The 23,446-nt window shown below is 45.6% G+C and overlaps 1 protein-coding gene across 2 annotated transcripts in view; it reads right to left on the bottom strand.

The window, feature by feature from the left end:
* Positions 1 to 23,446, bottom strand: part of pou3f3b (POU class 3 homeobox 3b) — a 171,895-nt gene that overhangs the window by 47,798 nt on the left and 100,651 nt on the right. For both annotated transcript variants that reach the window (XR_012593032.1, XR_012593031.1), the window contains 2 exons: positions 5,931 to 5,992; positions 4,833 to 4,945 (listed from right to left, as the gene is read on the bottom strand). The gene's annotated coding sequence lies outside the window, so the exon portion shown is untranslated. The remainder of the gene's footprint in view (positions 1 to 4,832; positions 4,946 to 5,930; positions 5,993 to 23,446) is intronic.

Genomic DNA, 23,446 nt, shown 5'->3' on the forward strand with positions numbered 1-23,446 from the left:
TGTTGTTCTGTCTCGACCCGTTTTTAGCAACACGGTGCCTCATTACACCTGAACCGAGGTTGGAAAACACGTCACATGACCTCATAAAGAAGCCTGTTATTGGGCAGAATTAAAGGAAACAATGATAATCCCAACACAAATAACAAAAAACAGATTTTCCCACGGTTCCCCCAAACAAACCCAAATCCAGAGAGAACATTGAATTTGGTACCAACACATTTACACTTCACACTCTCCATCTTGCCTAAAAAAAAACTAAAATGATGACCCATTATGACGTGATCAAAGCTGATAGAGAGCGCGAAGAAGTGGTGTAACTGAAGTATTGAAGTAACGTGACAAATAAGTTAAAATGACTACGAAAGTGGCGTTACTTAAGTACGGAAGTTACGTGAATAAATCAACGTTGATTTCTGGTTTCATACAGGACACGAACGCCGGTCTCCTGGGCAAAAATCTGGTGTTTTTTCGGCCCACCAGTCCACCACGACCTCCTCCCTACACTGTGTTTAGCACTCTTTATACTTCCTGGTTCACGATTATGTGGATTCATTTGTTTTCGTGGGATACATATGTATTCCAGTGCATTACTCTTCGTAAGTATAGCTACAAAAGGTGTATGAGAACAGCCTGAACAATGACATCGTCTCACTACTTCTTCTTAGAAAGCATTATTTGCAGGGCCACAGGGGATATATTTGAGTGTTGACACTGCAGTGAACTGTGATCTAGAATGAAATACCAGTAAAACAACCATAGTGATTAACTTGCATACAGTATTTGCGCTGCATTAGAGTTGATTCTGGCCACATTCCCCGACTCTAATGTGACTAAAACACACTCAGTCTTGGGAGACCAAACTGAGTTCAGTGACACTCCCATCGTCCCTATCTACCAAGAGCCCCATCAGGTCAATACTCTTTCATCTGAGGAGAAAACGGCAGACTGTGCCTTTAATTAAAGAAGTGGCTGGCCACTGAGTTGTCCATCAGAGGCGTCAGAAGAGAGAGAGAGAGAGAGAGAGAGAGAGAGAGAGAGAGAGAGAGAGAGAGAGAGGGAGAGCAGCGACTTTCATCCCCTGGCTTCAAACACTCTGCTGAAAATGGAGTTTTAGCTGCTCTGGCGCTAACGTAGCGGACGGCCCTCAGCGCGTGACGACTCGCACCCCTGCGGCGTCAGCGGGGAGCCTGCTCAAAAGCACCGCACACACACACACACACACACACACACACACACACACAATGAGACAAAGATGGGAACTCACACACAGCACACGTGGACGATAATCTGCACAAAAACACACATTATACACATGCACACACACACACACACACGCACACACTAGAGAGGAAGTGTGGAAGCTCCAGGAGCATAATGACTGCTTCTGAGGGAGACAGACAGCAAAAGAGCAGAACATTTCTCTCTGAAAACTGGACTCTTTTATGTAACAGCTCTTTAGACTAAAGCAACTAAATGTGTGTGCGAGTGAGTGAGGACGCAGTTAACTTTGGCGAGCTCTGAGTCATCTCTCCACGCTGACGCCGCGGCATTTCGTACCTGTCTCTTCAAAGTATGATAGTGTAATGCGTCTGTGCGTGCGTGTCTGGGTGCTTTACCTTGAAACAGATATCCCGAGAACACCTACGTAAACTCTCATCTGCGCTAAGGTGACAAATGAAATGGCGTCAGAGCGAGAGAGTTGAAGATAAATGGCACAACCCCGGCGTGGAGCAATTAAACCTCTTTCTATGCCCACATTATTCACTTCCTCCTCCTCCCCGCTCCTCCCTGCTCCTCTCTCCAGGGGGTCCCAGCCTCACTTTGTTTGTTTTAATTATTTTTCCGTATGCAAATGTGCCTTTCCTTCATAATTGCTGCATGAGCTCCTCGTCTCTGATTTGGAGAATTGAGGGGGGGGAAAGTTTAGGGAGGGGGGTAAGAAAGAAAGAAAGAAAGAGCAGTAGTTATCGATTCCAGGGGAGCCATCGTTGGAGCAGTCATCAGCTAGTAGCAGTAAGGTAATCAATCGTTCATGTACATCACCCCCCCCTCCCTCCTCCATGTACTAGCAGCGTGAGAAGTGTTAATGCTACCTCGCGACATCAATCACACACTGTGAGACGGGCGGGGAGGTGGGAGGAAGCAGAGACGAGGGGAAGGGGAGGCAGAGGAAGAGAAACAAGGAGAGAGAGAGAGAGAGAGAGAGAGAGAGAGAGAGGAAGAAAGAAATATGTCAAAGGAGTGCAACGTGGAAGGGAAGTGGCAGGTTGAAAGAAAAAGACAAAGGCTGCTCTGATGATTTCTTTCTGACACTGAGAATTTCCAAAACTAAAGACACGGCTACTGACTTCAGAAAAGCATCTCTTCCACCTCCTCAGATCGTTTCTAAAGGGCAAGAAGTGCTGAGAGTTTTAAGCACTTTGGTACTAAAACTGACGAGAATTTGACCTTTAACATGAACACTGAAGCAATAGAGCAACAAAGACGGTGTGTTCTGCACACGTTAAATGTTTTACATTAGTATTACACCTCGTTTACACCCAAGGAAATGCATCTCTTTACGGACATATAGAAACATCACCACAGAGATGGGAGAAAAGTCGATTTTGTGTGTTTTCCGCCATCCAGTGTTATGGAATATGCACCTGGAGCATTACCAATACAGAAACAGGAACAATAATACATATTTATTATTATATATATATATATATATTAATATATGCAAATAAATTAATATAAATGAATCTTCCTTCTCAAGTACAAGCGCTCTAAATTAAATAACAAAATATGTCATTTCTCCACACAGAATAAGAATAAATAGTAATAAATCTGTTTCATGATGTGACACGTCTATGGTTAAGGTTTGGTTAGGTTTAGGCACATAAATGACGTGGGTCGGTTTAGGGAAACGTTGTGGTTTGGGAGACGGACATTGGTCGCCATGGTTACAATAATAAACACATAGTTGAGATACTGGAACAATCCCTGCCACGCCAAAAAACACACCAGAGCAGCGGTGAAGGGCAGGCTGCGGTGAACTGCCGTGCAACGTCTATGGAAAGCTGCGATGGCCGCTCCTGAGCTCAGCGAGCTGCCAAACTAAAAGTTGGGGATAGTTTAACTTTTAGGACCGAGTGATGCACCCACAGCCAATCAGTAAATAGATCCTGTGCCTCCTGACATGTTGACCTATGTTACTGAGAATTTCGTCCCGTCTGAAACACATGAACACGCCTCCCTGCCGCAGAGACATTTTATTATTGTGGCGAGCCGCACTTCGTCGCTGCCAGGGGTGTTTTCGGCGTCAGGCTTTTAAAAAAACAAACACTGACCTTCGTTTGGGAAACAGGAAACAAACAGCAGTCTCTCCGGTGTTCAAGTCCGACTCTTTGGTGACCCATCCGTCCACCTACCTTGAACGTTAACGTATTACGCTTTGGGGCACCTGCTGAAACAACTGATGCTGTCGACCCGCAAAAAGCAGGTCGCACAAAAAACTAGAGACTTAAAAATTCGCTGAAGTTACATAGTCATAAATTTAGGAGAAAAAACTTAGAAATTCTCTGTGATTGAATTCACAAATTTTCCCAACAAAAAGCAGGTTGCACAAATAAAACTATAAAACTAAAGCCAAAAGAAATAACAAAACCCTTTGTCAGAGCAAGCAGCAGGAATTATGGGAAATGTGGTTTTAAATCAAACAAAGACAAGCACCAACAATCCTGCTGCTGTGATATGGAGGCTACTAATCATCCTGACTGTGGCCTCATCTATTCAGGATAATTATCTCAAGGTATAACAGCTAATTAGACCATGATATATTGATGTTTGTAAATGCTACACATAGTACCTTTAATAAACATAAAATATCACAGTGAGGACATAAAGAAAAGAAATGCTTCCTCTCATATTGCCTCTGAAAAGACCAGACAGACACTAACTTAAAAATGCAATGAAAAAAGGGAAGATGGCAAATAAGGAAAACAAATCAAGAAATAAATTCATGAAACTGTATCCTCTTTTTTGCATAAATAAATCAGTCAATTTTTGCAGTCCCAAAGTAGATGTTTTGGGGCAGGTGTGTGTGTGTGTGTTGGGATGGCGAGACTGATGCTGCACAGCCTTAATGAGGTAAAAAAAAAAAACAGCAAAAGGATGGAGACAAATATTGAGAGGGAGACGTGAAGATTTGGAGGGAAAGCCGGGGAGGGAGTACAGTGAGTTGGCTGTGTGCTCAAAGACAAGAGAACAAACCCCTCAAAGTCATCCAGCTAATCCATCTCGACAACACTGAAGCCTCATCATATCGACCCCTCCCTCAGCTGTACACACAAACACACACATATACACACATTTCACTCCTTTCTCTGACAGCCCCCCCCCCCCTCCACCTCCTCCACCTCCACCAGCAGCTCCTCTCCGACGGTTGAAAGGAGAGAGGGATGAAACGAGCAGGAGGAGGAGGAAGGTCAGGAGGGATAAAGGAGGGAGGAAAGAACAGCTGAGGTTCACCCCGTGGGCGATGCAGCGGCGTGGACGGTGGGTGCCTGAACGCCTCACCCCCCCCACCTGACTACTACAATAACTAGTAACCTCCCACGACTGATGGCTTCACTAACTGACCACCCACGTCTCACGTTCTCCATCAGAAAAGGTGGAATCCTCTCTTTCTTTCCCTCCGTAACCAACCCTTTTCAAAGTTAAATTCAAAGATGACAGTTGTTCAGCTGCTCAGTGAGATTCATGACCTGATAGGAGGAGGTGAAGGAGATTTCAAGCTACGATATGCAGCTTTTCGCCCGGAGCCATTGAGGTGTTTTTACTGGGCCTACCTTAACTTCCTCCCCCTCATCTGGTCGAGTTCCCGCCCCGACGCTTGTCACTCAGCGTGATGAGCTGTCAACCTTGACTCGGAGTCCAGCCTGAGGCCGAGGCAACCGCCAATCTGCAATTAAATGTAAACAAGTACATGACTGAGTTCACCTTTCTTCTCAATGAGTCCTCTGTGCTGCATTTTAAATAATTGCACTGATGTTTTTGCATTTTTAACTCATTGACTATTTTCTTAAAGATCGTCATAGCTTTTTAGACTTATTTTATAACCTCCATGCAGCTGTTGGTTTCCACACATTTTATCATAATATGAAAAGAGATTTTGCAATCAAAACTCTGAAAAGACACCAAAATAAAAAGTTGCTGCAGTTTCATGCTTTAAAGAGAGACGATGTAACTTTTGAAAGAAGAGACGACTCATTCACAATTAAAAGCTGAAGTCATAAGAAGCTTATGGAGGCTAATATTAGCAAACTTTAGCTGGATATTGCTTTGTAACTGACACTCTTACACTTTTATTTGTGCTACTGTTACACTACAAGTTAGTACGACGGCACATTAGGGCCATTGTAGTTAAAAAATATAATACTTATGGAGAGGAGGGGGGGGGGTGATATTCTGACAAAAAAACTCTGAATTTCCGAGATTAAATTCGTAAATTTAGAAGAAAAAACTCAAATATTCTCTGAGATTATCCAGTCATAAATTTGCAACAAAAATCTCAGAAATTCTCTGAAATTTATGACTTTATAATCTCAGAAAATATCCAAGTTTTCTGCTAAATTTGTGAGTTTTTTCTCAGAAATTTATAAATTTAATTTAGTAAATTCAGTTTTTTTGTTGGAATAGTACCTCCCTCCCCAGCTCCATAATTGTCCATATTATTTTTTTTTTACCTACAATGGCCCTAATATGCCATAACGTCATAAATAAGCATGCACCATTAGGTGGCATGTTTTGCTACAGTGGCTGCTGTTTAGCAAAAGCTACATAGTCCGACTTTAAAGCGGTAGCAAGGGCATGTTAGCATCCATTCAACACTGATAAAGCTATTGATTTGGTATTTAAAGTATTATATATATTAAAGCTGAAGATACCTGCTGCTTGGTCGATGGTGTTTTTCTTTTCTGACGACACTTGATGCTTCACCACAGTGATTCTGAGGAGACAACATGTGGAAAGTTACAAGTTGCAGCTGATTTAAATGCGTCAATTACATGGAAGCATGCATGAATCTTTTATATTATTATTAACCTGTGTTTCAAAGTATAACTGTATTATAGTTTAGGTGATATTTCAGAGGGTTTCCGCCTATACAATCATTTATAAACACCACCACAAAAGAAAGACAATCTCCTGAGTTTCAACCATATACCGCCTGTATATGAACTCCATGACCTCTGCGTTTCATACACAGGCATGAAAATATTACATACACACGAGTCATGAGAGTGAGAGCTTTTTACAGTTTTTACAGCCTATTATAAATCTTGAACAGGTTTACACATTATTAATGTTTGTTGATAAAAATCACCATGGTGACCAGAAAGCAGCAGGCCGTTATGACATCCAGCCAACCGTTTTTCTGTCCCTCTCTCTCCCCCAGCAGCAGCAGCAGCAGCAGCATCCCTCCTCACAACTCAAACGGTGAAGCGCCGCCAGAAAAGTCAATTTTTCCTGTCCGACAGTGGATTGGCTGCCCCGCGGAGAGGGGGATTGTGGGAAGGCAGGCGGGCTCTGATGTTGTGTGGCCGTTGGCACCGTTCGGATGCTCTGCCCCCAGAACCGATGGCATTACTAAAGATTACCGCGCCATGCTTGGCAGCAGCGTGTGTGTTTTTATTGTGTGTTTATACACGTGTGTGTGTGTGTGTGTGCTATGATAGACTGTGTGTGTGCGTCCGTGCATGTGCGATCATTTATATGGCTGGATGTGACTGGACCTGTGTGTGTGTGTGTGTGTGTGTGTGTGTGTCCCCTCTGGACAGCTGGCGTGCCAAAGCCTGTTGAGCTGTTTGTCACACTTCTCTCACTCAGGAGAGCTCAAACGGCGTGCAGAGGCCTTTCACGGCTGACATGCTGGAGACTGTACCGACACACACACCCAGACACACACACACACACACACACACACACACTGATATACACTTTCTTACTTTGTTTATTTAAAGCAGCGATTCTTACACTGGGAAATTATCAGGGCATGTTGACTCTTTCTGTTGTTATTATTCTGTGGTAGAATGGACGGGATACTTTTGCTACTTTGCAGAGGTGAAACCAAAACTGGGAGCTGTTTTTATGACTTTTAGAAAAAGTCCAATGTAAAATTCGTTAAGTGGAAGCCTCGATTTCGGTATTTTGGCCGTCGCATTCTCGGTTTTTGCAACCAGAAGTGACACGAGAGGGTGGAGCTATAAGTACAACCGAACGCTGAATCAGACATGACTAAGCTGCATGTCAGAGTTGGATTTCCTCCGTGAACTGAGCCTGCTACTATTTGCCGAAGAGTGTGAGCTACATCCCTAAATGTGACGTACTGTACCAGCAGAAGCAAACACTGTAGGAGTTTGACATTTTAGTGAAATCTAGCTGAAAAGTGACACACTGCTCTCTTTCCACGTGTCAGAATATATGAGATGCACTCTGGCAACTAGTAGTTTAGTCTGTCTGCTCGGTTCTAGTCGGGGCTGTGAGGGGGTACAGCTCACTCACATTTAGGCTCAAATAAAATAGTATACTGTGCGTGCATACTGTACGGAAATAAGCTTAAGTGAATGTGTAGAGTGTGTCTGTGTTTTTGCATTTGCAGCAGGAGAGTGTGCATGTGTGTGTGTGAATACATTTCTGCATGAACAATTCTCCAAGTATTAATTTGGAGCTGCTAATCCTTTTACATTCCCCTCCTACTCCCCAACGCTGAAAGGCTCTCTGGCTGTGAACGGTGTAGCAGGGCCACGCACGCACGCACGCACGCACGCACGCACGCACGCACGCACGCACGCACGCACGCACGAATGTTCACTTTTATAATAATATAACAGTGATTTTGTTAGTTTTGATTCACTATTTGTCTTTTTATTGGAAAGGAAGGAAGGGAGGAAGGATGGATGTAAACAAAAGGCAGCTAAAAAGGAAGGAAGGAGGGAGAGGGCAAAATGGAAAGAAGAAATGAAGAAGTGAGAGAGTGAACGAGAGAAGATATAGAAGAGAGAGAGAGAAGAAAGAGAAAAATATAAGGAAAGGAAAAGAAAATGGAAAAGAACGTGAAGGAGGGAAGGAAGGAAGTACAGTGGAAAGGAAGGAAAGGAGGAAAGATGGATGTAAACGAAGGGCAGCTGAAAAGGAAGGAAGGAGGGAGAGGGTGAAATGGAAAGATAAAAAGGAGGAAGGGAGAGAGTGAAGGAGAGAAGCTCCAGAGCAGTAAATTTCTTGCCATTTCATGGCCGTCAGCCGGGGCCAGTAAAACGCCGCCGCTGCCGCCGAGAAGACAGACCCCGGGGGGCCGAGGTGAGCCTGAAGGACGAGCTGTCCCTCACACACACACTTGCTCTTTTTCTCACTAGCGCTCTCTCTTCTTGTCATCCTCACACACTCTTTCACTCCCCTCTCACACACACACTTCCTTCCTCTTCTCCTCTCACACCCAATTTTTGCTCTTTTCCCTTCACACACTCTCCCGCCATCCTTCCCGACGCGGGAGACCCCCTGGTGTCCCCGAGTCCGGAGGCGCCTACGTATCCCAGGGAGCCTTGCTGCGGGACTACGAGGGTCGCGGCCTCGGAGCCCAAAGTCCCATCCTTCATTTCCTCTCATTTCGGAGAGGACGAGCGGGAAATTCCCGGGATAAAAAAAAGAATCACAGGATCACACAAATCAAGGGCAACCGAGTGAAGACGAGTGTGTGTGTGTGTCCACTCTGCAGTGAGAGGAAGAGGAGACGGAGGGAGTGTGAGAGATAAAGCGTATTAAGGGTGTTTGGGAAGATGAGTGTGTGACCCATAAAGATATAAAGAGGCTGGCGGTGTGGGCTTTCCGCAGGCTTTATCCATTAAACTGAGTCCCATGGCGCAGAAATGACAGATAATACACAGTCCGACTGTCTGTAACAATCCCTCTGTCGGCCTCGACGGCCAGTCGGTCAGCGCACATGTAGTGTTAAAACACTGGAGAGGAATTTAGAAAAGTGGGACAGAGAGGGACAAAGAATCTGGCACAAATAATAGAAAGCAAGTATTCACATATATTTATATTCTGAGGAGTCTCGCTCAAGTGTTTAAAGCTGCTTGTTGTGGCTATCTAATGCTAATAATGCTGATAAATGAGACTTTGTTTTCGCACAAAGCTGGTTTCACATGTGCTTCTATGGAGGTAAAGAGCTCTTCTAATTGATAAAACAATGCGGGAAGTAAAGGGATGCATCGCTCCTGCAGAGCAGCATCACTGCTGTGAAGCAGTTGGGTCGCCATATGTGAGACAAAATGCTGCGAGAGGAGATAAAAACCACGATAGTCCAAGCTATGGTAATGAGAAAATGACTATTAATGGAGTTAATATTGGACTATTTCAGTCCATGTAGAGGGAGAGACTGACAGAGAAAGGATGAGCGGACAAATGATGACAAAACCTGAAACACTCTTTTCATAATAAGAGGAAATCAAGCTGGCGGTAAAGAATACAAAGGAGTTTACGGGATTACATTTGAACACATCATGATAACGCTGTAATTTACCTTCTTCCGACACTCTGTTTTACTGAGCAGAGCATGAACGCATCATCATGTAAATCAATGGGACCTCCGTTAGGTTGTTTATTTTTTTCCTCCACTTGTCTGAAAAACACTCGATCAGCTCAAATGTGACTAGGGGAAAAACCCCATTCCTGCAGGACACCACAGATATGTCCGACCGCTCTGCAAACAGATGCAGCGCGGGGTGAACAGGTGCCCCACAGGAGGTGGAGGTCCTACAAAGAGACGGAGGTGTGTGTGTGAGTGTGTGTGTGTGCGTGAGTGTGTGTGTACCAGCAGGGCAGCAGAGGGCCAGGCTGACTGAATCCCCCGACAGCCACTTGTCACTCTCCCCTCAGACCATCTGGGCCCCTTCCTCTGTCTTATCTCCACACACACACGCACACACACACACACACACACACACACACACACACATGGACACTCCGCACCAGTGGGAGCTGGTGGTGACAGTGGTGATGGCGGGGGGTTGGGAGGGCAACAGATGCCAGTTTCTCCACGTTTGTTTCCCTCCATGCTTTTCACCTTCCCACCTCTCTCCATCTATCTCTGCCTCCGTCTGTCCCTCCATCCATCCATCTATCCTTTCTCCTTCCCTTCTTCCTTCTTCCCTTTCTTCCTTCATCCCTCCCTCCTCTTTCTCTCTTTCATTCCCTCCATCCTCCATCTCTGTCATGTTTGGGCCAGCTGGCATCGCACACTCCTCGCCACACTCTTACCCTCACACACACACACACACACACACACACACACACACACACACACACACACACACTCTGAGCCATATGCTGGCACTGACCTCCACCACTGCATTAGACCAGGGATGTAGTTTTTACACAAGGCACTCTCACTGGGAGCTAAACGATCCATCAGGGACTAGAAACTGTCCTGATTCAGTATGTAGCACCGTTCAATGAAAACCTGAATGCACCGAGACCAGCTGAGACGGAGCGTACGGTGTCGTCTTGGCGACTATAGTCTGTGTCAGAAATCAGATTTTTCTGCGTCCAGAAAAATCAGATTAGATACGAATACTCCTGAAGTACCTGGCCCATGCTTCTTGACATCATTCCTATCAACACTTTGTCTCTCGTTCCACCTCGTGACTACCTGGGATTTCTAGGGTCGAAGCCAAGCTAATTAGCCTCTTCCTCTCCTCTCCTCTCCTCTCCTCTCCTCTCTCTCTCTCTTTTCCTTCCTTCCCTGGCGTCCACTCCTCTTTGCTGTTTTGAGCACCTCTCTCCTGCACTTCCTCTTCCCTTCAGGGACGCCGGCCCATCACCATTCTAGACACATAAGCAGCCCCATGCAGCCACAAGTGACAGCATCACACACACACACACACACACATTCACACAGGAAGCCATGATCCGTCCGTGCGCACACACACTACTACTCTCCATCCGTCACATTTACATTTCAAACTGCCTGCGTTTCCACCAACACATCCATTATTTACCAGCCTCTGGCCAAAGAGGAGAGCAGTGTATCCACACTCCCCAGGTAGTGTGTGTGTGTGTGTGTGTGTGTGAGGGACTCTGCTGCACTTCCTCTCTGCTGCTTCCCTCAGCAGCCTGCAATTATATTCTCTAAACTTCATAAACTACGTTTTCCTTCCTTTTCTCATTTCGCTCCCTTTTCCGCTTTCCTTCTCGATCTTTAAAAAGTCGATTACGGTCCGTTTGGTACCAACAGCGGTGTCAAAAATACTGTTCATCACCGCATCCTGAGAAAAATGAAAACTCTCTTTTTGTTTTCTAAGAGCTCACGTTCTGTTTGTGGACTTTCTTCATTGATGAGTATTGTTTGACAGCTGCCCAATCGGCGGTATGTGACGGGGTGAGACCGGATTGTATGAATATGCATATTTTCAAATGTCATTTGCAACTTTTGGAGCGACTTCCACATCAGTTTTTCTGTGTTTTTGTTCCTGTGTTTTCATGGGTGTTAAGTTTTATTTTGTTAATCTATTTTTAGTCTGTGTTTCCTGCTGTCTCGGCACATTAAGAAAAAGGAAACCATAGTTCTGTTCCTTCACTTCTCCTCTGTTAAATGCACAGATATGCATGTGTTTACATGTGTGAAGGTTCTCATGCATGTCCTCACGCATTCACACGTGATTCATGCTTCACACCCTGACCGCTGCCTTTAAGTGTGTAACCGACGTGTGCACACGTTTGTTAACGATTCACACTCCTCACTATGTCGAAGAAGAAGAAGAAGAAGAAGCAGCAGCAGCACACCACACCTCCTCCTTGCTGTTTTTCTAGCCTCTCTGCACCTCCTGATGCCTCCTCACACCTCCTCCACACGAGGTGAGAGCTCAGTTGACTCTCATTTGTAAACTGATTGTAGGATACTACTCTTATATAGTATAACTGTCAGGTTGTGATTTTAGCCTTCTCTTTGTCTCCATGCAGCATTAATTTTAAAAAAATAAAAATTAGCAAATAACTGAATGAACTTGTGGAAGAAAGCCTCTTGCTTTGATGAGGAGGAGGAGAGCTACTGTGGGCTAGTGGCTATGTAAAAGGGTGTGAGGGTGGCCTAGTTAAAGCACTCATAATGGATTACATTATGCTGTAAACACACTCTCCTGCCAGTTGCCTGACTTCTCCGCCCGAGTTACCTCAACCAGCCACTAAATGGAGGGTTAGGATGCTCCTGTTTCCTGACCTGTCGCAGTCTGAGGCAACCGAACAAAAGAGCCGGGCTAAAGACGTAAAACAGTGACACTACAGGTTTTTATGGATAGTTAGAAGTTGTGTGCAAAGGCCTTTAGATACAGAGCAACACTTGTTAGCCAGCAAACATTTGGAATACTTGAAGTGACTTATTTGATTGAGAATGGGTCTGTATTACTTGTCTTTATCAGTTCAATCAAGGGGTGTCATTTGGGACTAATCCGCAACTGAAAATAGTCCCCAACAAATGCTCTATTTACGTCTGTTTGAGTAACATTTGCAGCTGTTTTAGGAGATTATTTAACCTTCTTAAACGTGGTGGGTAAGCCAAGAAGTGTTGAAAGACAGACTGAAGCATGGAACAATGACAAAACAATAATTTTTAACTACTACAGAATGGAGGAAGGAGCACCCACAGGTGGGTAAAGACTACGATGCATCAGGTGATGTTAACAGTACAACTGTGTGATCATTCCTCTAATATATTTGATGTTTTATCAAAACAAATGCCCTGAATTGATGCCGATCCAAAAGCTCTCGCTATGGACTGGAGGTCTCTTCCTTCATCACTGACACGCACCAAAGGATTGTGGGATTGCTGGCCAAGCGTCTTGGCACGGGCCCCCGCGGTTGGCTGCTGCCGCGGCGATGAAGCGGTGTGATGTTCTCTCCAGCAGACCCCCGCGATCGCTGCGCCGGTAGACCACAACAACACACCTTGGCCGGCGTTCCTGGCTGCCGTCCTGCCGAGCTTCCAACACCAAAACAGCTTCTCTTCTCCTCTCCTTCCCTTCCCTTCCCTCCTCCTCTCCTGCTTCCTACCTTACTTTCTCACCTAGCCAGATGAGCACACACCGAAATAGCGAGCGGCGCGTATTTATACGTCTAAAACATCAGAGATGTCACAACATTGGTGATGCTAAGTGTTAGACATCTCACATTGCCTTTAATACTGCCGCGAGCCTTTACCACCTGTACTGTGGACAGCAGTCTGTTCGTTCACACCTCTGCAGCATCATACAAGGTGTGAGAATTTCTCAGTGCAAAACACCAACGAGTCGGTCCCGTCGGTCAACTTACCTGCTAACTTACAAGCACAAATTCACCCATATTAGACTGAGTTGTATCATGTTTAAGCATACAGAAGAAGTAGTCCCTTTAAACCATATTTTAATCCTCTGAGACCCACAACAGACCTGTTTTTGTCTTTTTTTAGGGGGGTGCAGGGGGTCTTTAGGGAGAGATAGCAGCTCAGCAGTAGATGTCACCTAGAAGTGGTGTACATCATCTGAAAGCTGGGAACCTGAAGATTAATTTGATATGCAGCTCATAAATTATGAAAATGTATAAAGGTTTAGAACGTTATGATAGAAGTATATGATGGTCATCCCCATTCTCTATCATGTCTCATAAGTTGTTGCAGCAATTTTTGGGTTGATATCATTTTGTTACATGACATGGTTGGTACCAATGGATTTCTTAGGTTTTGTAGTTTCATATCTGATACCTTCTCTCTAGCTCTAAAACTGAACCTGCTACAGCCTCTGAAAGTAAAGTTGGTCAGGATCGCTTATTGTCTTACTGTCTACTGTCGCTCAACTTTTAAGCACGGACTACAAAGAGATCATTTCACTGCCACATTACCTGACAACATCCATGCTCCACTAAAACACACCTGGCTGCTCTCACTGAGCGAGTTCACTCATTTTTCAGCAGAGACGGTAGTTTAGCCAGGCCCTCGTTTTACAGTACAAATTACCACCAAAGAAAAATTGTTTCCAGGCAAGTGGAAACACATGGAGTCCATTCAGACATATTTTGTCTTCTTTTGGTAGAAAGAGTCGTGCAACATGTGTGGGCCATACACTTGTTTGGGACATCCTCTTGGCACGGCTACAGTCGGAGGTTCGCACAACACCTGTGTGTCCGGCTCACTCCGCTCCCGTGTGTGTGTCGATTCAAATTAAAATCCCCGTGGTCATCTTTAAACGCACACAGCTGCTGTGTGAAAACGTAAAAAGGAAAAACAAACATACGTTTGGGCTGCATATGTGAAATTGCATCACGCGGACATCTGCAGGACGACGAGGTGGCCCAGTTATCTTCATTTAGGTCTGATTTGCAACAAAGACTGACTAGCAGCACGCACGCTCCGGTTCAAAGCTGACCGCCAGCTCCATAATAAACACAACACCTGTTACCTGTTTGCACGCACGGCCGGTCCAAGGTCACATTCCCTCCATTAAGTCCTCGTGTAAACTAGTGTTCACTCTTCAGCAATACACAGGATTAGATGGAGCTTTGAAATTGTGAGTCAGAAAGGTTGGAAACGATTCACTGGATTGTTCTCAGCCTTTCACATTTGGCTTCTCGAAGTTTTTTAGAAAAGATTTGCAGCAGAAAAAAAGGAGAATAAAAACAGTCTGTTTTGGTGGTGAGTAATCAGCTTAACCTCATATCACGATTTACCTAAAATACTTCTGCTCTCTGCCTACTGCATGCAGCACAGAGGTTTCTCCACAAACTCTTAACCTTCTGCATTTAAAAGAAAGTATAAGTTACAGCGAACTCAAGAGAGAAGCATGTGCCAGCAGAGGAAACGCAACTGCTCACATCTTCTGGAAGAGTTTCTGATAGCAGTTACTCATGCTGGATGCAGACATTAGTGTCTTTTAGGGCTGCAGCTAGTGATTATTTTCATTGTCGGTAGAGGTATTGTGGTTTTCAGTCATGTGTGTTTTGACCGATGCTCGCTCGTGTCTTCGTAGTGCGAGCAACAGGACGCTGACTGTCGTTGGCCACAGGTGTCACTGTTAACAAGCAATTTCTGTTTCTTACACCGTGCCCTATTAATAGTTGACAACTATGAGTCGTTGCAGCTTTCGTGTCTTTGTTCACTGAATGCCAGAGAGGATAAATTATGGAAGAGAATAAGTTATTCAACCTCTCACCTTGTCACGCACCAGAGTTTATGTGACTTTTTACAAGTCGTGGTTCACCCGTGAATTAAGAGGTGTGAACCCAAACAAGCAAAGTAAACTTCAGACCAAAGTCTGCAGGTGTGATTGCACCTTTCACTCCATTAATCCCATTTCCTAAAAATCTGCAGCTCGCGTGATGAAAACCCACGCCGCGCCTCCGATTCACAGAGCTTTTGTCACATCAGTCAACATGGCCCCGCGACTACAGGCTGTTTACAAAGCGCAGCCTCTCTCCTCGCTGTCACGTAGCGCCGCAACTGGAGGGGAGCGCGCAATCAAAGCTCGCCGAACACACGTCATCCTTTGAGGGGGTCTTTGAAATCTGGCCCTCATCCGCAACACGGGAGCGCATCACGCCGCATTAGACAGTTTGTGGAATAAATATTTGACGGCCGGCAATATCACAAGACGCAGAGCAACCTCCTAGCACGCAGCTGTTCACCCCCCCTCCTCCTCGCAGCCCTCGCCCTGCCTCCTGCAGACACAGAGCTGGTTTAAAGCTCAATTGTGCATTTTGCAGATAAAGTAGCAAAACTACTAGAGGCGGTGTTGTGAGCGCCCGTTGCCAGGGCAACACTGGTAGGGAGACCTGCTTCTCCATTACTACTTAATTTAGGCGCTCTAATTGCATTCCACACAATCTGTGGCCACAATGTTATGCAGAGGAAGAGGGAGGAAGAGTCGGTGGGGGGACAGGTCTTCGGTAAACCCCTCTGCCTGGGAGCAAAAATAAAACGCCATCCCAAACGCGGGGAATTCTCTTTATTGCTGTTTGTGGCGATAAAATGTTTCTCTTAAAGATGAAGCAAAACATTAAATTTCAATTTCGCACGAGTCTCAAGAGCGCATTATCTTTAATTTTAGGGCAGAGACGAAGAAACATGTCATCGACTGCTCAGAAGTTAAATATATTGTCTGCTGAGTGAAAGAATCGGAGACAGAGAGAGAAAGAGAGAAAGAGAGATAGAGGGAGTGAAGTAAAATTGCTCTAATTGTTCAAGCGTCTGGCCTCAGAGCTCTTCTTTCCCTTCAATAGACTGCACACACACACACACACACACACACAGTGTCCCTTTGAACCTCCACAGGGCCGTGGCCCCGAGAGAAAGCTGGCCCACGATGCTTTTCTTGGGCCGGGGGTTTGAAATGATTGGTAACTGTTGAGCCAGTGTTTTCAGGTCCCTGACCCCCAGCGCTGAAGTGCCACAGACACTAGATACAACATAGCCCCAATTATCCTGCACTCTCCCCCCGGCCACTTCACCAGCCCAGCGGACTCCTCGCCTCAAATACACTGCAAAAAAAAAAAGAATACACTCCTCCTAACGGCTGATTTAAGGGCTCAAAGTATTAATTTCATTAAAGAACAAAAATGCCAAAAAATTGAAAGCTTTCATGTTTCACACCGAGTCACCTCCAAGAAGAATCCATCGCTAACACCCGACAAAATGAGCTTTATTTGTAATAATAAACAGAAAACAAGTGCTCGATCAATGAGAACTGCCACAGTCTAACACACAAAAGAGTGTCTGATCTCAGACGAGGTGTCCTGCTTCCCAAACCCCTGATCTCCTCTCACTGTTCATGTTCCGTCTAAGACTCGTCTCCAACTGCAAGTACATCGTGTTTCTGGTCGTGATAAAACCAAACGAGTTTACCCTAGTGCCTGGGACAAGACGGCGTTTCAGAACCGCTTGAGCAAGACGAACCGCCACAGCGGATATGAGCATTCAGATTCAAGATTGAATGCAAACTGTCACACAACTCGTGCAGAATAATCCAAGTGTCATTTATCCAGTCGTATGCTCAGCACTTCCCAAACACATGCATCTTTGCTAAAACAGGCTAAAACAGGTGTGAGACTGAGACTAAGGTTTTAGCGAAGTGTAAACAGATGTTTTGCTGTTGTTAAACGCGGCCCCCATACTCTGTGAATAGTAGAGTTCAAGTTGTACTAGAATAGTATTAACTTGAACCTATAGGTCATGTATTGTGTGTTGGGTTGTGTCTTGAATATTATTGTGTTTTGCTGCTGTCGCTGTGGTTGTGGTCATTGTGGGTAAAGATTGTATTGTGATTATGTACTGAAATGTAGCCGAAGAGTTCACAGTGCTTTGAGTGGACTCCGGGAAGAATAGCTGGGCTTTAGCCACAGCTAATATAGATCAGAATAAAAGATAAAAGATAAAGGTTTACTTCAATTCATCAAAACTTTTTTTCCAATTTTGGATTCTCTGTTCACCGTGGAGGCGAGAAAAACAAACGTAACACAGGGTGAGTAATTGATATAGAAATGGTCATTTTTGTGGGTGGTGTATTCCTTTAAGGTTCAAGAGGAAATACAAAAGAGATGACGTACTTCTCCAGGATTCATTCACAAGTCAGGTTTCGCAAATTGTGGTGAAAAATCACCCCAGCAATCGGAGCTCAGGAATGTGAGGATTTCTGTATGAGAAACGTGAAACAGAAGTATATGATGGGATGTCTGCGTTTGATAGGGTTTTGGGTGGTTGTGTGGAGGGGGAGGCTGGCAGTTTTGACCCCGTCCACTCTGTCCGACCTGTCCTTTGTGTCCTCTCACCCGGGTCCCCTCACCCCCCACCCCCCTGTCCTCTCACCCCAACCAACAAAAGGACCTCTTGGATGAGGAGGAGGAGGTGGTGGTGGTGGGGGGGCACCTCTTTCATGACTCCTTTGCCATTTTTCCTCCCCCCCCTTCCATTCGGTTTTCAGGCCCATTCGTTCCTGCCTCGTCTTTGGGAGTCGGGGGCCACCATTTATATCGTTGCCTGGGAATTAAGGCCCCGTGGCCCCTTTTGTTGTGAGGTGGGCTGGGGGGCAGCGGTGGCTGGGGCAGGGGGCGAGGGGCAAGGGAGGGCTGGCCTTTGTTCCAGCCAGCAGAGCGGGCTTCAGTTCCCACAGACCTGGGAGCCGGCGGGGGGGCCCGAGCCCCCGCAGCATGACAGTGATGAGGTAATGTTTACAGAGCCACGGGCCCTCACACAGGCAGCATTTAGAAGAGACGGCATTCACACACAGATGGACACACAGGTGTGAAAGGTTGATAAATACACCTTCCATTGACTAAACCTTTAGGATAGACTAAGATTCAAAACAAATAGTACTAGATTTAATCTATTTCAACCAAATCCATACAGAGAGGAGGACACTAATGTCCCCTCTTAAAAGAAACCAGAATCCACTACAGCAATCAGTCCGTTTAAAGCTCTCTGTCTTCATCTTTCACACAACTATCTCTGTAATTTTTCATGTGCAACACTATGAATACCTTCCAGGAGAGACTATGTGTGCTGTTGTCCCCATATTTAAACAAATAGCGCAATAATCTTTCAACTTTAAACCCAAAACCAACTCCACCAAGAGGTCTAAAAACCACACACATCCTCGGAGAAAGATGAGAGGTCAGAGATCAGGGTGGGCAGACACACACACACACACACACTCACACACATCCATGATAATACACACACTGCTGAGGCAGAGATCGAGCCTCCTTTATCTGTGCACTACCATCCCACACACACACACACACACACACACACACACACACACACACACACACACACACACACACACACACACACACTACTCGTCTCTCGCCACCCTCCTCCTTCTACCTCCCCAAATATTTAGAAGCTGTTGATGCCCGCAGCTCTGACAAGCTAGAGTTCATTCAGAGTTGCAGAGATAGCTACTGTACTAGAGTCACACACACACACACACACACATCCATACGACGGCGACAAAGCCAGCTAACAGAGCAGAAACAAAACACAGCACCGCCTACACACACATCAGCAGCTTTAGTCGTCTAATAACAGCTACTGTGAAGAGCTTTCTCAGTTTTTCTTTGCTGTTTTTGTTTTTTTCAGAAACCTCTCAGAGCTCACGGTACGATTAGTGGAAGTGCTGCAGAAATAGTGTTGTCAATAATTGCTGTGTTGGCGTTTCATCCTCATCAACATGACAGGAAAGTTTAAGTCAAAGAATCGGCAAATCTTACCAGATGTGCAAAATGTGAGAGAGACCACACATAACGACATGATTTTTTTTCTCTACTTTGTACTGAAAATTAACGAAGGATGGATGGATGAAGTCATGGAGACACGTTAAATACACACTTGTGTTGTTGCCACTAATCAACAAGTTGGTCCTCCATTTCTGAGTTCCATCTTACTACTACTTTATGCGTCACGTTTATCATTAGCTCATGCATTATGCCAGGATGGACTTTCGAGCCGATCAGGGGATGTAAAACAACTGACATATCTCACACCACAGGAAGATCTGGAAAGATCACCTTAAGAACCATCAACATTTTTTAGTTTTGCTGATGATTGTCGGGGAATCGAGCCTAAAATCGTTTTGATTCTCGTGTTGTTTGTACCCCACATTAGTTTACTAAATGCCAAAAGTTCTATTCAGTCTTCAGGATATTGAACCTCATCATCTTCCCTCTCTCTGGACATCCTCTATCCTCTCCCCCTTCACCTCTGGACTTACAGGTGTAGTGATTTTTCCAGCTGTCACAAGGTGAAATTGTTAAAGATCGATTTACACGTGCTGAACTGCAGGGAGAGTTATTGACACGGCCCGACCCATCGGCCCACACCTCCTTCCCTCTCTCTCCTCTCTCTCTACTCTGGACCGACTCTCCAGCTCGTTTACGGTGAAATAGTGACTGTCTGCAGCCGACGGCGATGGGCCTCTCCCAGTAATTACTGCAGGCAAACAGCTTGCAAAGGTAAATTAACAAGAGAAGCTAGTGCTACTTTCAAGCCCACCACCTGTTGTCTATGTGACCAATAAAACAGCTTTTACAACACACGGACTGAGAGCTACTGTCCTCCAGGACCGTCTCCATAGATGCCTGATAGCAGCGTCTACAGTAGCCGCTATTGTTGAGTCTAATCCACAACACTGATATGATGCTAATGAAGGGATGTGTAGTCATTATCCATGACCCGGCTCGTGGGTTTTTTCTGCACTTTGAGAGGATTTGTGTAGCGGATCCCGGGATCGGGGTTAATCTCGTTTCAGTTTCAGGTCAACTTTGACACAGCGCTGCTGTTTAGTTGGACTGTGTGGTGTCTACGTGTGTGTGTGTGTGTGTGTGTGTGTGTGTGTGTGCGTGAGCGCTTAAGAGCAAATGTGGATGTTATTGGTACATTTGGGAGTGTTTTATTGTGTTTCAGTCAGGATTTAATATCCTTTTCCCTCCTCAAAGGCAGCATTTTGCAAATAAAGGCAGATAAAATAAAGATTTACTTACAATATCCATACTAAACTGGCTAAATCTGAAACGCTGTTAAAGGTGCACCATAAATGCCTCACCACATGCTCCAAAGAAATAGGGGGCTAAAATGGCGCACAAATGATATGCGGAAATCAAGAAAGGTGTTCTTATTGCACGCTAAATGCACATTATCGTGGCATTCATACGCCTTTTCGTGCAAACGGGCTGCCTCTGCTGCTTCACTGAGACGTCGTCAAATCAGTTTGTATGATGGCAAAGTCGTCTAGGGTTTAGGAGGCGTCATAACATTTTCTTGGTTCAAAATGGTAAATGTTTCAGGGGTGAAAAAGGTTGATTAAATGGGAACTGAAGGAGAGAAAGATGCATTTTCTAGGCTCCGGCCACACCCAATCCTGTAAAGGATAAGCAGATGATGGATGGATGGCGAGTGCCTGCTCTTAATTTGACTCCCTGCTACTTGATCTTCCACATCCATCCTTCATAAAATGATACAGTAACGTGATAACACTTTTTGTCTGATCGTGAGAAGAACTGACCTGTTTCAAACTAAATCTTTTCACTACAGTGAATCAATACAGAGGAGAAAAAGGAGACGCATGATATTAGCAGGTCAAGTGTTGTCATGTCGGGTTCTTTTGGTATAAAAGCATTTTAAAGAAACTGTCACAGAAGACAAAAGACAAAAGAGAGATCACAAAGAGAGGGTAAAGTGAAGACAAGGACAAGGAAAATGTAGAAATATCTAGGAAGTGGGGTCACAGCTTATGTGTACGTGTGTTACGTTTCCAAAAATCACAACTAGATGTAAAAAACCTGCAGCACAGGCGTGTTTTTATGGCTCTTGTAGCGTAGATCGCTGGATAAACACAGTTAGATATTCATTATATCCGTCCTGACATTAAACAATCACACAGAGAGACATTTCTACTCTCAGGTCAGCAACATATTACTTTTTACCTCCTGTCAAAACACCGCGGTGAAACCCTCCCGTGGCTCGCCCGCTAATAAGCCCGACGCACTCGCAGTTACAAAAGGACAATTGCTGCAATTTCCTCTTTCCCTTAATCATCTCCTTTTTTTTATGATAAGGATGTAACTAACTGCGGAGGTGAAGTTACATTCTAATAAAGTCATCCGGTTAATAATGTAATCTTAAATTACGGCGTAATTACCGCCTCTTAGTCACCGGGGGATGCTCTGTAATTCAATCACTGGCCCCGGCGATACTGTACAACAAAAAGAAGGCGCGTTATCGGGGCTATTTCACCGTGGAAATGAATAGCACCGCCGCTGCTGCTGCTACTGCTGCTGCTGCTGCTGCTGCTGCTGCTGCTGCTCGGGGTAATTAGACAGCAGAGTCTCCGGCTGCACACAGTTATCAGGGAGGAGGCCTTATCCATCAGGGAGTTAGTGTTTATATGTGTGTTTGTAGGTGTATCTATATGTGTCTACAGGCCTGTAGGTATATTTCTAGGTGTTTTCTGTGTGTGGGAACTCAAGCGTAAATCTGCAGATCTGCCAAAGCTGCAGCTTCTTCCTAACTCTGTAAATCTCTCCCTGCAGTCCTCCTTAACCCCCCAAACCTCCTCAGACGAGAATGAAAAAGTTCCCCGACACACTGGGAGCAAATGTGTGGGAATTGTTTTCTACCTCCATCCGGCTGGGTCAGGGTTCGCACGCACACACAACAAAAGAGCGAACACACATGCAGAAAGCAAACCCAATTTGTCATTTATTTTCAAGAGGGTGATTTCTTTAGAGGCACTGCTTGCTTGATATTATGTGGCAGGGAAAATCTAATGCCCCTCAATAGGTTCTCCCCAGGAAAAAGGGGAGAAATTAGATTTGCGAACTGGGAACTTCATTTGGGAGGAGGAGGAGAGCGCGGGGAGGAGGAGGAGGAGGAGGAGGAGGAGATGCCGGCGAAGGGAGGGGAGAAATGAAAATCTATACTGCAGTGCTGAATCAGCAGCGCCTCATGTCCCTCCTTCTCTTCCTCCCCTTGTTCTTCAAACCCCTCCTCCCCTCCCTTCTCCTGTTCCTCCTCATCAGCACAGTGGAATCCCTCGCCATTGCCAAGAAGGAAGCGGTGTTGTCAGCCTCTCTCGGCGTGTCACCGCGCCATTTTCTTCTTAACACCGTCTCCCAGTCAAACAGGCTCAAAGTAAAGTCGCAGTGGGAGCGAATAGGCTCCTGTCGAAACAGCGGAGGCGCCGAAGCCCTTTGACCCGACCCCCCACATGCTGGGACCACTGAAGGAGAGACAGATAGAGTGGATGACAGGCCCCAGCAGAGGGGCCAGGTGCAAGGGCACGCCGAGAGAAGAAGAAAGAGGTGGCGGGGGCGTCCAATTTGTTGGGGGTGGGAGCGCAGAAGATGAGGTTTGGATGGAGTTTAGGTTGCAGGGGTCGCCGCCGCCCCCTTTACCCCAAATGGTGACATAAAAACAAATACATTTTCATGTCACGCTGTCAGCGAGTTGATAAGAATATACACACACCTCCACCTCAAACACATCTGTGCATGGGTAGTCACGGCGACGGCGAGCCCAGGGTTCATGGGAGGAATAGGCGACGTGGCGGAGGCATGATAAATCTGACACGGGCCGCTCTCATTTTCTACGCTGACGGGGAAGCAGCCACCCGGGTGTCAATGGCGAATCAGATGGATGGAGGTGTGAGTCGGGAGCAAACACAGACGGGTGTAGCGGTAATCACATCGGAGGACGGGCCGAGCCAGACGTGTCACGCTGTAAACACGCGTTGAACCCGCCGCAGCAAAGACGCGGAATGAGCACGGACTCGGAGATGCAGATTATGAACGGTGGATGTGGATAATGTGGAGATTACATTCCTCCACCGTGAGAGGATTAGGTGACAACAGCGTGGATTGGACACGCCGTTTTCACGTGTTCGCCACGTGG

This window comes from Sebastes fasciatus, chromosome 24 (genome assembly GCF_043250625.1).
Source record: "Sebastes fasciatus isolate fSebFas1 chromosome 24, fSebFas1.pri, whole genome shotgun sequence".
NCBI lineage: Eukaryota > Metazoa > Chordata > Actinopteri > Perciformes > Sebastidae > Sebastes > Sebastes fasciatus.